This window comes from Lithobates pipiens, unplaced genomic scaffold, assembly GCF_037356315.1.
Source record: "Lithobates pipiens isolate NorthernLeopardFrog02 unplaced genomic scaffold, aLitPip1_a1.2 Scaffold_3, whole genome shotgun sequence".
Lineage (NCBI taxonomy): Eukaryota > Metazoa > Chordata > Amphibia > Anura > Ranidae > Lithobates > Lithobates pipiens.
The window spans coordinates 76248046-76263334 of record NW_027507790.1 but is presented as its reverse complement, the minus strand read 5'-3'; the positions used below and the strand labels follow the sequence as shown (position 1 = coordinate 76263334).

The 15289-nt window shown below is 43.3% G+C and overlaps 1 long non-coding RNA gene across 1 annotated transcript; it reads left to right on the top strand.

Moving 5' to 3' along the window:
* Nucleotides 1-8226: 8226 nt before the first annotated feature.
* On the top strand, nucleotides 8227-11840 carry LOC143940448 (uncharacterized). Its single transcript, XR_013263874.1, has 2 exons — nucleotides 8227-10427; nucleotides 10772-11840. It is a non-coding gene; the product is annotated as an uncharacterized LOC143940448 (long non-coding RNA).
* The last annotated feature ends 3449 nt before the right edge of the window (nucleotides 11841-15289 follow it).

The window sequence follows — 15289 nt, the reverse complement described above, 5'->3', positions numbered from 1 at the left end:
GTGGCGGACCTGGAAGACCGCTCGAGAAGGAATAATGTTAAAATCAGAGGCATTCCGGAGACGGTTAAACCCCAAGAATTGATGGCACACCTCACCTCTATTATGCGTGAAATTTTACCAGATGTGTCGTTAGAGGAACTAACTATTGACCGCATCCATAGGCTGCCTAAGCCACAACACATTCAGGCGAAACTTCCCAGAGACACTATTGCAAGGATACATTACTACAGGGTAAAGGAGAAGCTAATGTATGCTATAAGGCAAGCAGATCATCCCCCAGAGTGCATCCAAGGACGTACGTTGTTTGCAGATCTGTCAGCTCACACTATGCAACGGAGACGTAATCTCTTGACTATTACCAAGGCGCTCAGAAACCACAAGATCCCATACAAATGGAATCACCCAGCTACCCTAATTATTACTAAAGGGGACAGAGATCATCGCATCAGTACACTAGAAGACGGCTTGCACCTACTGGGGAAGTGGGACATCATCGACACGGAGCAGTCTTCCCCCAGGAATCATCCGGTCCATCAAGCAGTAAAGGACACCCCTGGGAGCTAAAGCGGCTATTCCCGGATTCCGTGTCTGGTTTGTACTTACTGCACTTCAGTCTGGATGACCCCATCGGCATTGAGACTTGTGTTTCCACCCGTTTTTATTAGCCACTGTTGGCTTGGTTCCTAGGAATCAGTTCCTACATTTTTTTTTACTTATCACTTTTTCTAAGTTTTCTGAAACGAAGGTTCTTACACTTCATTGTTTTGTTAAACGTTTTTTTTTTTTTTTGCATTCCTTTTCTCTTGCAACGAGACTTCCTATACACGCTCACTATCGTGCGCATCAGATTGATTACTGGGTGTGAGCAGAGGAGTGAATAGATATTCTTTTTGTATTTTGGAGGTTGCTGCTCTCCATTTTTGGAGACGTCACAAGCTCCTAGGTCATGGCATTCAAGTTATCCTCTTTAAATGTTAATGGCCTAAACAGCCCGCAAAAACGCCATATGTTATGGAAAGAGACCCAGCGGCTGCGCTGTGATATCCTATGCCTGCAGGAGACCCACTTCAAAGAAGGTAACCATCCTAAATTGACCAACAAACACTTCCCCACGATTTTTCTAAGCAATGCCCCGACGAAAAAAAGGGGAGTAGCGATTCTCGTTAAACACTCAGTTGTTTATAAGTATATTTCCCATCAACAAGACAGTGAGGGGAGGTATCTGATACTCAACTGCGAAATTAATAATGTAGCTTACACTATAATCAACGCTTATGCCCCTAATGCTCGACAGGTGCATTTTCTTAACAAGCTATGGAGGAGAATACAAAAGACAGCTAAAGGGCATATTATTTTGTGTGGGGACTTAAATGCAGTCCCAGATAAGATATTGGATGTATCTAATCCCTCCCCGAGGCTCTCCTGCAGGCCTGAGATTGCAAAATTCATAGGCTCGGCTGGCTTATATGATGTTTGGAGATGTCAACACTCCACTGAACGAGACTTTTCTTTCTTTTCTCAGGTTCATATGTCCTATTCTAGGATTGATATGTTTCTAATTGATAAATTTTTATTACAACGTGTATCTGGTTCAGAGATCGGTACCATTTCATGGACGGATCATGCACCGGTGTCAATGACGATTGGGGGTGGCGCCTTCTCCACCCGGGCAAACCGGTGGAGGTGTGACCCCCAGTTGTTTAAAGATCCAGAGGTGATACAGGAGGTTGTAACCGCACTGAAAGAATTTTTTATGATTAATGATGTTGAGGGTATAGACCCGTTTATCTTATGGAATACTCACAAAGCTTGTATTAGGGGTCTGCTGATTAAGATCAGTGCGGGAGTGAATAAGAGGAGGAGGCAGCGTCTGGATAGCCTTTTGAAAGAAATACATGATTTAGAAATCGTGAATAAAGTTACCCCTTCCTGCTCCACTAGCAACAAACTTACTACAGCTCGCATTGACCTACGTACATTACTGGTAGCCCAACATGCCAAGAACATGCATAGATTTAGAGCCAATTGCTATACTCATGGAAATAAGGCTGGGAAGCTCTTGGCTATGCAGCTTAAAGATAAGGTACTTAAAGAATACCTTACATAGTCCATCCAGAAACGGGATCTAGGCTTACTAATCCTAAAGAAATTGCAGATGCTTTTGGCTGGTATTATAGTAGCCTATATAATTTAAGAGAAGATACCTCCACTGTACAGCCCTCACCTGACGCTATAGAGCGTTTTCTCCAGACACTTAACCTTCCGAAATTACAACCATCACACTTAGAGCAATTAAATTCCCCATTTTCGCTAGCCGAAATACAAAAAACTATAGACGCTCTCCCTAAAAATAAATCGCCCGGTCCAGATGGCTACTCCTCTGAATATTATAGGACATTTTCTAATATCTTATCCACCTACATGCAGAGGGTGTTCCATGCAGCTGCCTCCTCAGCTTCCTTTCCATCCGAGATGCTTTCAGCTACTATAGTTACGTTACCCAAGCCAGGAAAGGATCCAGATAAGGTTCAGAACTTCAGGCCCATATCTTTATTAAATGTGGACCTGAAGATATATGCCAAGATTTTGGCTAATAGGCTGTCTGGGGTTCTGCCTCAGTTGGTACAGCCCGACCAGGTTGGATTTGTGGCTGGGAGGCAGGCCCCGGATGCCACTAGGAGGGTGTTGAACTTGATCCACTCGGCGTCCGGCGGGGGGGGGGGGCAGCGGTCCTCCTCTCGCTGGACGCCGAAAAGGCTTTTGACAGAGTCCATTGGGGGTATCTCTCGGCGGTTCTCTCGAGGTTTGGCTTTACGGGTCCGGTCTTTTCTGCCATTTCTGCACTGTACACCACACCGTCAGCACATGTGTTCACGGAAGGCCTTTTTTCTGAACAGTTCTATATCACCAATGGCACAAGGCAGGGGTGCCCTTTGTCGCCCCTGATCTTTGCCCTGGTGATGGAGCCATTGGCGGAGAGGATTAGGACCCATCCGAACATAAGAGGTATTAGCTCTGGTTTGACGAGGCACCCTATTACTCTATATGCGGACGATGTGATTCTGTCTCTTGCCAATCCGGAGGAATCCCTGAAAGCAGTATATGACGTTTTAGAGACCTTTAATGAGATTTCTTATTACAAAATTAATGCCACTAAGTCCAGCATATTGGGTATTAATATCGCTTCGGATGTGCAGAACCGAATTAAGCTCTCTCTACCTTACACATGGGCATCTGAATCCATCCAGTATTTGGGTATTAGATTAACCAGCTCCCTATCTCAACTTTATAGATGCAACTTTGAATCTATTCCGTCCAGCTTTGAGGGGGAATTGTCTAGATTTAAGCAGTTTTACCTTTCTTGGTCCGGTAGACTTGCCGCGTACAAAATGTTTTTACTACCCAAACTCCTCTATCTTTTTAGAACACTTCCAATTGTGCTTCCAGTCTCCTTTTATGCAACGCTACAACGCCAACTAAGCAGGTTCTTATGGGATGGGAGGCCTGCTCGAAGTAGTCTTAAAGTTCTAGTTAAACATAGACAGGTGGGAGGAATGGGTGTTCCGGAGCTAAGAGATTATCATATGGCGGCCATCCTGGACCAACTTAGAGTATGGTTCCATGCACCGGGGAAGAAACGGTGGCATATATGTGAGCTAGAACAAACTCAGCAAGGGGATTTACCGGGGCTCATGTATGCCACAATGATAGGTGATCCTAAAGCACATACACATCATCCCATTATAAATGCTACATTGCGGGCCTGGGCCTACTTACGTAAACACCAACCATCCAATATCGACCTTAAACATCTCCCTATTCCCCTTTCGGCCTTGTCCTTTTTTACCCCGAACTTACAAGTAACACAACAAACTATGGCCTCTGTTTTATTCACCAACTTTTAACACAGGGCCGCACACGGACATTTGGAAATTTGATGGCTACTCAAGGTATTCCTAAAACTGAATATCTGAATTTCGCCAGATTGACTAGCATGATCCCTAGAGAACATACAGGGTATTTTAGCCTCCCGGAGTGTATTTGGGAGCTGTGGCAACCCGCATCTGCACACAAAAAAGGGATTACGGCCATATACAATCTCTTACATGGCAAAATGCATTTTGAAGTGTTTAATCAGCTGGCCAAATGGGAAGAGGAATTACATATCACCATTTCCCCGGACCAATGGATGAGAGCTATTAAAGGTAGTTATAGCTCCACCCGCTGCTCCAACTTTAGGGAAGGCGCACATAAATTACGACTTAGATGGTACAGGACCCCTTACATAGTAGCGAAATATGCAGGAGAGGGCTCGAACATGTGCTGGAGGAGTTGCGGCCAGATAGGAAATCTGACACATATTTTTTGGTTCTGCATATCCTTACGAAGCTTCTGGAGAGAAATAGGCAAGTTGATAGCTAAACTGACAGGAATTTTGAATCCCCTTAGGATAGAACAAGCCCTCCTGGGGGTGGACTTGGATGTATACCGTATCCCAGAACGCACGTTAGTGACATATATATTATTTGCTGCTCGGCTGAGCATCACAAGAAAATGGAAGTCAAATATATCTCCTTTAGTTTCAGAAGTTGTGACCCTAGTGGATCACTCGTTTGAATATGAAAAAACTGTAGCGTTTCAGGAAGACAGATTAAAATCCTTTTTTCAAAAATGGGCGTTATGGGACATATTTAGAAGACGTCATCACACTGTTTCTTGACTATATCTGATAAATCTGTTGTGACTTGCCTGAAATTCTGCTGTTGTCTCACTCATTTGTTGCATTTATATGTTTGTCTATCAACCCGCCCATTGGGATACAACATTGTTATCAAAGAAGGCCTTACTGGTTTTGTTTTATTTTGGTATTTCATAATTTTATACTTCTACGATTTTGTATGAGATATGTAATCCTCTTTATGGCTTACTTTGTATGTACACGCCTATGTGGAATGCCAATTTTTGAAACCTTTAATAAAAAGATTGTTAAAAAAAAAAAAAAAAAGTAAAGGTTTGTGTTGGATTAAATTCATATAATGCTTATGTTATCTGTTTATTGTTGAGGTAACCACTTAGCCTCAAATGAATGAACCACATGAAAGCTTTGTAATCAGAGGAACAATAGCTGGACTCGGACCCCCCCTGCTGTGATGTGTGTGTGGTTGCAGGCTTCAAAGGAGTAAGAGACAATACATCATGCTTCCTGAGGAATGGACATACATGTGAAGGAATGCCTCTTGGCGAAATCTATTGGATGGAAGGCAAATGGGGGTGGCTACGAGTGGGTGTGTACGTTTCTATGAAAAGGCTCACACACAGACAATGTTGGCCTGTTTGCTGTAAGACCCTGCCATGTGGTGATTCAGCCTAATTTGGGAGATGGCTCCGGCCTAAACCTCATGGTGAAGGCCCTGTCCTGGTCTGAGCCTAGCTGATGCAGCAAAGCCTCGCAGAGGACCGTGTGATAAGTATCTTTCATATTATTGTATTGTATGTTCTGAATGTAAGCTGCGTGATATTGTAATGTCCTTTTATTAATTTATGTTAGCTTTCCTAATTTAATGGGAAATAAATAAGATAGTGTTTTACTAGCAGCAATGTGTGTGTTTTCATAAGTAACTTTATATCAGTGTGTTTAGTAGGGTTTAATAAATTAGATAACTATGGGAAGAGACAAGGTAGTAGTAGTCTGTAGAGCACAAAATGTCTTTCATTTGGCACCCCAGATAACATGTGGCAATCCTAAAAGCTGCATAGAACTTACAGGACAGAAGTGCTCGGATACAAGGCAGCTGATAATGCCACATTAAGTGTGGTAAATCTGTACTATGGATAGGCAAAATTGAATGGTTTTGAATGATATCAGGTAAAAGTGGTAACGAATTAAGAATAGAGAATGCTAGAAGAGCGATTTGTTTTTGTTTTGTGTGAGTTGTAAGAGATAATGATAATTGAGTTTGATTTAGTACTCAATGCAGTGTTGGTACGTTAGTACAAATAGAAGTGTGTATTGTGTGGATTGTATGGTTGTGAAATGGAACTTGTGTATACATATGTTAAAAAGTATGCCTCTGCCAGTTACCATTCATGTGCAGATGAAACTCTTGAAAGCCAGTATAAGATTCTATTATCTCAGTGTCAGCAACATAATAGCAAAGTATCGGGCAAACAGCTAAAAAAAGTTAAGAAAGAAAAGTTGGCTAATGAAATTGCAGTTTTGCTCAGAATTAAAGTTATATCTGAGCAAATGGGGGGGAAGTGGGAAGTAGAGAGGAGGCATCTGAGTGAGGACATAGCGGAAGTCAGGGAAAACCTTCTAAAGATTGCAACAGCCTCCAGTGATGAGATGGATGAATTGCAGGCAAAAGCAAAAGATTTGTCAGAGAGAAACGGTGAACTACAAGAACAGATCCACAGTTACAGGATGGACTGTAATATGAAGAGCAAAGTTGTAGAGTCATTGCGAATGAAATTGTCAGAGATGGAAGAGTTGGTTATGTCTTTAGAAAGAGAATTAGCAAATGTACGCTCCCAGCTTCTTACTACAGAGGAAGTTATGGTATCGCTCAATGAGCACAAAGGAACATGCCAATTGGCCGATATCTGCACGATCAATGAGGAGAAGGGCCGTGATGAAACACAGTCTGCTATGGCACCTATAGCTTCAAGGCAGAATGAGAGTTTGATTACAATCCAAGAGAGACTTACTTTGTGCCAGATGTTGGGTGAATTTAATGCCCTGGAATCACCAATGAGTCTGTCCAATAAATTTGAAGCTCTAGTAGTTAAATTCCATTTGAGTAATGAGGATGCATGCTCTCTTCTGAAAGCATGGCTACCAGGACCTTTGGTAGGCCAGTTATCGGCACAAGTTAATGATAACGTAGCAGATGCAGAGGTGCGGAGGAAAGAGTTGCAGCGTATTGTGGACAGTCGTGATAATGGTATGAGTGATTTGCAACGAATGAAATTTAGGAGAGGAGATGACCCAATTTTGTTCTGCAGTGAGTATCTTGCATTGTATATGAAAGTGTTCAACTGTCCTGACTTATTGGAGGACGATGCAAGTTTCATATACTCAATGGCCAATAAGTGTTATGTAAGCTATCCCACTAGAATGGCTCTGAGGAATGCTAGATCCTACCAAAATTTTGTCAATATTCTCAGAGACTTCTGTCAAGAGTCCAGGGAAAGGGAGTATGGGTCAAAGGCAGATGTGTCCGTAATAAGCAGAGGTACAGGAAGGCAGAGAAAGTTCAGACATAGTAAATGGAAAAGACCTAGATTTCATAAAGTCCTTAAAATTGCTAGCATTGAACAGGAAACCCCAGAAATACAAGTACCTACAATGAAAACCCCCACCCAGGGCAGGGACAGTGTAACTCAAAGGCCTGATATGAAAGATAGCAGCCAGGGCAGATTACACAGTTCTGAAGGAAAGATAAGGAATGACAGTTCACACCCTAAGCACAGCCAGCAACAAGACTGGATGAACATTCCAATATTTGCGCCCTGGGCTAATCTACCATTTTGGCTTGTATGTAATTGGACACAAATGGCATTGACATTTTTCTTGGGTAATATGGCAAAGATTTCCAATACCACTGCGTAGTATAGAAAGGTATGGCAACTATATTGCATTAATGGGAAAGGCTTTGGGGACTTAAAAAGTCAATTGTCATGATAATTGTGTGTAATCACTGTCTTTGTATTTTTTTTCCACAGACCATGAAAGAAGTTAAATGGCTTTAGATACTAACATTTGCATTTGTTTGCAGGTCTGTCAAAGTGAGAACAACAGTGGTAAAATATATGAACATGGGTTAGGTTATTGTAAATGCATAATCGATTATCACATGGTACCATGAGCTCATTAGTTAGTAATTGTTTGCAAACAATGAAAAATAATAGTACTAAAAAGAGTTACAAATGAAGCTAAAATGTTGTGATGATACATATGCTTTGTTTTGTTTTTGTTTTCCCCATTAACTAATTGTATTTCAGATTGGAATAAGCACTCTTTGCAGGAGAAAAATCCATGGATGTTGTCAACTAAAAGTTGAGTGTTTGTCATTGTTGTATGATGGTTGTCTTGTCGTATGATGGTTGTCTTGTCATGTTGTTTGTGTGATCATGGCCAGATTTTTTAAGTTTTTTACATTTTTTTTTAATTTTATTTTTTTTTTATTTTATTTTTATTTATTTTTTTATTTATTTTTTTCTTCTAAATTTTTTTTTGTTGATATTGGTTTAGTCCTCTATGTTAGTTATATTTTTATTCAGGTGGAAAAGTAGTAGGTCTAATCCACCTGAAAGGGGGGGAATTGACAATGCCCTCAGTTAGAACCAGTCACCTGAAAAGGGGTAGTGCATACATCGTAAAGATACAGATAGATGCATTGTTTTTTTTAGTTTGTAAAATTTGAAGTTTTTGAGAAGCAACACTGACGTTCAGTTTTAAACGTTTTTTGATCATACCATGGGGATCCATTTTACAGTGGGTGTAGCCTAAAGAGGTCATGGTTGTTTGGATAGTTTGGTCAGAGTTGCAGAAGCCAGGAATACTGAGGTCCTGGGCTCCAAGGAGGGAACTATAAGTAAACATGATAAGCGAGCAGATATTGTGGATAAGAAGTTGATACTGCTCTTGTTTTTCACTTCCAGAATCCAAGTGGAGCGAGAATTGGAGAGGCTTCTGGAAGATGGATGACAGATGATCATCTGGTTGGCAGTTTGTCTGTGCCACACCATACCACAAATTTGTTCTGATAAACATCAGGAGAGGAAAAAAGGAAAAACTTGAAAGATTCAGATTATGCTTGTTTTTTTTTTGGTATGGACAATTTGGTGCTAATGCGGAATCTGAAAGACTGTGCCTAGCAAGAGAACTTGTGAAATATTTTTGCTGAAGTCTCTCCTGATGAATGCAAACATGTTATTTATACATGTGCAATGGGTTGGAGGTTGGGGAAGAGTTATGACACATCCAATCCGTCAAAACATGAAAATGTAAAATATGTGGTTTTTTGTTGGAAGGAGGAATTGAAAGAAGAAAGGTTTTAATGTATTACATGTATTGGTGTAACGGAGTTAATATGGTGCAGGTACCCAGGAGGCATACTGGCGCTTATGCATAATAAGGTAGCTGTGGATCAGACTAAAGGGTGCCAGGTGACACATCAATGGGGTGAAAACATCCTCGTAGGGGTGGTGTCTCAATCCAAGCGATCCTAGAGAGAAGCTTTCGGTTACTGGACATGTGGGACACCAGAACTAGACATGGGGAAGATAGGCCCGGTTGGTGTCTCACCTGAGAGGTTGAAACCCTGCACAGATAATGCCAGTAAATACACACAGGAGCATGCTCCGTTAAAATAAAGGGAACAAACGCTGGCTACCAGGGTACAGTAGGACTTCACCACATGGTGCTGCAACATCTCATGGTGGTTGACAAAAACCTATCACCCTATATGTGCTGAGTATACACTGAATCAGGTGCGGTTATTGTACCAGTGACTTACTCCCAGAGATGAGAATGAAGTCCATGCAGGATGCTTATTTCTGAGGAGTAACCCGAAAGAGGAGGGATGTATTCAGCACTATATTGGGGGGGAACAATAGCTGGGATGGGTGTTGTTAATGGAGGGGACATCAGCCTCCTGAGGAACAAACTCACAGCCATAGCTTCAGAGAAGGAGCGTGACTTTGTTACCCCGGGAGATTGGTGGTATCCTTGATAACATTCAATGAAATCACAGAAACACTCAGGTTAGAGTGGCTCCGGATTTTGTCAACCATGTTGAGAGGTTGGTAGGGAAGACAGAAAACTGTCATTGGCTCTGGCGCGCACTCTGTGGCAGGTGGAAATATCAGCCAACATCAAGCTGATTATACCGTCTCTGTATGAGGGGCAGTGGCCTGATGAGTTAGCGTCACCGCTCAGTAAGATTTTGCCAAAACACGTTGCTTACACTAATCCAAAATAGTGGTCGAATGCCTGTATGGGTGGTACTAAGTTGGATTGTGAAAGGAGTTATGCTGTATGTTCTCATATACAGAAGTGCAGACTTGGTCTGTATATTTGGTGGCATCAATGGGCTTACTGACTGGGGACTCTATCTTGTTGCATTTGAGGCTATATCACACATGTGATCAGAGAAGATGAACGCTGGAGGCAGGTTGATATTTCCCTTTGTCGGAAGCATGACCATGATGTCCTTTGTAGGCCAGGTCAATACATGGGGATGAACGAATAATGTTGGGAAGTTATTTCTCTCTGTATTCTGGATGGAGAGGTCATTGCTGGGAAGAAGGCGCCCAGGTATTATTTAGGACATAGGCGAGTTTTTGTTTCTTTGTCCTAAAGAATACCGGTGTAGTGTTAGTCATGGGACTCGAGGGTTCCTTGAACCTAACCGGAGGTAGAGGTGCATGGTCCACAATGGGCATGATCTCTGAAATCCAGGTACAGGGGTGGAATTGTGTGGGTTTGGTAATTGTTGTAAACTTATATGTGTAGTTAAGCGATATTTATCTAGAAGGGTCTCCCAGTTGTCTATGCAAGTTGAGGGACGATTTGACGGTGAGCTCTCTGTGTACAAATTGGAGATGTTGCTGCCAAGTCAGAGCCCTGCAACGCCGCTGCGAGCAAGCCTGCCTAATCCCGACCCGTATTTACAGTAAAAGGTTATAGGAGGTTGGGAGCAGGGTGCGTAATACATATATAGGTATATATATTATGGTAATAAGTTGATTTATGTTTGTGGTAGAGTGTGACCTATGGGTATTGTAGGCTAGTAATATGGGCAAGAAAGGCCCTCCTCAAGACTCGGTATTTGAAAGCTGGTTGATCTGTTACTCTGAATGTGTGCTGGTGAGTGAATGGACACCCCCTGCCCGTATTGCCGTCCTGAAGATACCGAAGATCCAGAATGGTGGCATGGAAGCTGTCGCTGAAGAATGATGATGGTGTATCACTCAGTGGCAAAGCGGCACGTGTTGGGAAGCACCACACGGTAACACAATTATGGACTGCTCCATAGAACCTGTTTCTGCACATGTTGGAAAACACAATATGGTAAGACCATTATGGATTGTTCCACGGGAGCGGTTTCTGAAGCACATGTTGAAAACCACAACACATTACACAGCTAAGGACTGTTCCATAGGTACTGGTTCACACGTTAGGACAGTTATGGACTGTTTAATAGGAACCGTGTCTGAAGAGGGGTTGTATGCGCCTTTCAGGCGCAAAGCGGCATATGTTGGATTAAATTCATATAATGCTTATGTTATCTGTTTATTGTTGAGGTAACCACTTAGCCTCAAATGAATGAACCACATGAAAGCTTTGTAATCAGAGGAACAATAGCTGGACTCGGACCCCCCCTGCTGTGATGTGTGTGTGGTTGCAGGCTTCAAAGGAGTAAGAGACAATACATCATGCTTCCTGAGGAATGGACATACATGTGAAGGAATGCCTCTTGGCGAAATCTATTGGATGGAAGGCAAATGGGGGTGGCTACGAGTGGGTGTGTACGTTTCTATGAAAAGGCTCACACACAGACAATGTTGGCCTGTTTGCTGTAAGACCCTGCCATGTGGTGATTCAGCCTAATTTGGGAGATGGCTCCGGCCTAAACCTCATGGTGAAGGCCCTGTCCTGGTCTGAGCCTAGCTGATGCAGCAAAGCCTCGCAGAGGACCGTGTGATAAGTATCTTTCATATTATTGTATTGTATGTTCTGAATGTAAGCTGCGTGATATTGTAATGTCCTTTTATTAATTTATGTTAGCTTTCCTAATTTAATGGGAAATAAATAAGATAGTGTTTTACTAGCAGCAATGTGTGTGTTTTCATAAGTAACTTTATATCAGTGTGTTTAGTAGGGTTTAATAAATTAGATAACTATGGGAAGAGACAAGGTAGTAGTAGTCTGTAGAGCACAAAATGTCTTTCAGTTTGTATATGTCAGAAATTTTGCAGGTGTCGTTTTGTATGAGTGTTTCAAGGAACGAAGGCGCGAACCTTGTGGATTCGTTCCTGCAGGTTTTCTGAAGGAAGCTAACGCATTGGCCATAATGGAAGGCCGAGGCATCCGGGAGAGAGAATCTTGTGGCTAAGGACCTGAATGATGCTACCCGACCAGATTCCGGATCACACAGGGAGAAGAAAGTAACGAGTCCCTTTTGGCGCCATTGATCATAAGGCTGTCGTTCCAGACCCGGAGTGAAATTTGGGTTCCCTTGGATCGGGAGGAATTTGGAGATGAAAGGGGACAGACGGAGGCTTTTCCTCACTTCCCTCCAGGCTATGGCAGTGTCTCTCAGCAAGAGGTTGTGTTGGTGCGGAGTAGGTATAGATTTACACTTGCAGTGAAGAAGGGCAGTAAGGGAGTAGGGATGGACCATTGCTGTCTCCAGACGAAAGTTAGAGCATTGGGACTTTTGGGCAATCCAATCTAGGCTTACCCGCAAAAGACAAGCTAAATTATACAGTCTAAGATTAGGAAGACTAATACCGCCCTCGGTCCTGGGAAGATGTAGTTTCTCGGTCTTTTGTTTCGCCAAAGAAATTTTGATATTGCAGAGTTCAAAATTTGGATGTCTTTATGTCTGATAAGTAAAGGTATCGTTTGTAGAGGGTATAGTAGGCGTGCGAAACTGACCATTTTTACCAAGTGGCATCTCCCCAGGAGCGAGAGAGGCAGATCCATCCAGTTTTCCAGTTCCAAAATGATCTTGGCAAAGAGGGGGGGGTAGTTCAGATGATAGAGGGAGGAAGGGAGTTTCCCTATCTTGATACCCAGGTAAGTGATATGTGACTTTGCTATCGAGAAGATGGAATCTTGAGTCCAGGCCGAGGTGGAAGGGGACCGAGGGGCAATATCTCGCTCTTAGAATAGTTAATGCGTAAACCGGAACATTTTCTGAATAGATCAAATGTGTTCTTTATCGTGGGCATATCTGCGGAAGGATTTGCGGAAAATATGAGGACGTCATCAGCAAAGAGTGACGTCTTCAAAAGTTGCTCCCCTATCTTAATGCCATGAATTGGGGCTACTGTTAACAAGTACCTAGAAAGTGGTTCCAGGGCCAAATTAAAGAGGAGAGGGGATATGGGGCAGCCTTGCCTCGTGCCCTTATGTAGGCGAAATTCATTCGAGAGCAAGCCAGCTGCAACCAATCTGGCTGCCGGGGAGGTATACATAGATTTTATGAGCTGTAGAAAAGGACCGGTGAAACCCATTTTGTTCAGAACCAGAGATAGCCATTCGATACTAACATTGTCAAAAGCCTTTTCGGCATCAAGAGTAATAATGGCAAAATCCCCGTTCGGGTTACATCTAGCGTGCTCTAGTGCCATCATCACTTTTCTGATGTTGATCGTGGCCGTTCTGCCCTTCACAAAGCCTGACTGGGCAGGGTGAATCAGAAAAGGGATGACGTCAGCTAGCCTTGTGGCTATTATTTTGGATAAAATCTTGACATCAAGATTTAGAAGCGAGATGGGCCTATAGGAGCCTGGTTCTAAAGGATCCTTCCCCTTTTTTTCCAGAAGTTTTACTATTGCCTGATTGCCCGTAGGTAGATAGGGGCCACCCATCCATATGTGTTGGTAAACCTTTTCAAGCGTGGGTGCTAGGAGCGAGTTCAGGGATTCATAAAATTCGCCCGTTAGTCCATCTGGGCCAGGGGCTTTCGAGGATGCTAAAGTCCGGATCGTGTTGGTTATTTCCGCGAGAGATATGGGGGCATTAAGAGAGTCTAGTTGCGAGGGGGATATTTGGGTCAGAGTCACTTTGTCTATGAATTCGCGTGCCGTGCACTCGTCGATGGGGTCGGCCGCATACAACGAAGTATAATAGCGCAGCATGGCTGAATTTATGCCCTGTTGTGACGTCGTTATAGAGCCATCCGGCTCCCGGATAGCTGGGATAATAGTTGGGCGGTAGGGACCCTTACATAGTCGGGCTAGCAGTTTGCCGGCCTTGTTCCCAAATTTCTCAAGAGTGCCATTAAAGTGAGCTCTCTTAATCGATTCCAGGGTGTCGGCCCAAGTGTCAAATGACTGCTTGGCTATTCGCCAAGCTAGCCGGTTCTCAGGTGTGTCATGGGTATAGAGTGATCGTTGAGCCTGGTGAAGTCTGGAACTGGTTGTGTTGTAATTAAGGTGCGCGTTCTTTTTGAAGGAGGATGCGTATGAGATAATGTGTCCCCGAAGGAAAGCTTTCCCTGCGTCCCATAGCAGATTAGGATTATCCGTATGATCCGCGTTCGTTTGTGTGTACAGTTGCCATTCTTTTGTGATATAGGTGTGGAAATCCGCGTTGTGTTGGAGGAAAGCGGGGAAACGCCAGAGTTTGGGATTTGGATGGATATCAGGAGTCTCTAGAGACACAGAAATAGGGGCATGATCGGAGATAGCAATATCATGTATCTCTGCGTCCGGGATTAATGGGAGTAGGTCATGTGAGCTAAATATGTAATCAATCCTGGTGAATACATTGTGTGGATGTGAGTAAAATGAGAACTCCCTATCAGTCGGGTGGTGTAAGCGCCATATGTCATGGAGACGAAGGGATTCCATTGTGTCCGCTAGCAAGGTGACATTGGTAGGAGTCAGTGAAGAGTCGAGTCGTCGTTTCGGTGATTTGTCATCAAGTGGGTGGAACACGGTGTTAAAGTCTCCCCCAACGACTTGGGGTAGTGATGGGTAGCGCAGGAGCCAAGTGGTCAGTGTGTTGAAGAACTGTTTCGTGGGACTATTAGGGGCGTAAACATTGGATATCACTATTTCTTTCGTCCCTATGCGGACCCGGATAGAGAGCAATCTGCCCTGAGTATCCGTGTCCGTTGACAATATGGTACATGGGAGATGCTTGTGTACAAAGATAAGGACTCCCGCTTTACGGCCTAAAGCTTCCGAGCCAGCCACCGCTCCCACCCAGAGTTTCTTCATCCGAACAAAGTCGGGTGAAGAAAGGTGTGTCTCCTGAAGCAAAGCTATATCTGCTTTGAGCCGTTTGAAGATGTCGAAGAACCTTCATTCGCTTAGAGGGAGAACGAAGGCCCTTCACATTCCACGAAATTATTCGCAGCATATTGGGATTAGGACTGGGGTATGGTGAGCAAATAGAAAAATCATTGGGAAATAGGAAGTGGAGCGCAGAGGGTAGTGGTCGTCTACACTGGAGCATATGTGTATGGCCCTAGGAGGGGGGAAGTGTGTACTATTAGTAAACTTAGGGAGTAGAGGGGGAGGAGTAGAGGGGGTGGGGTAGAACTGA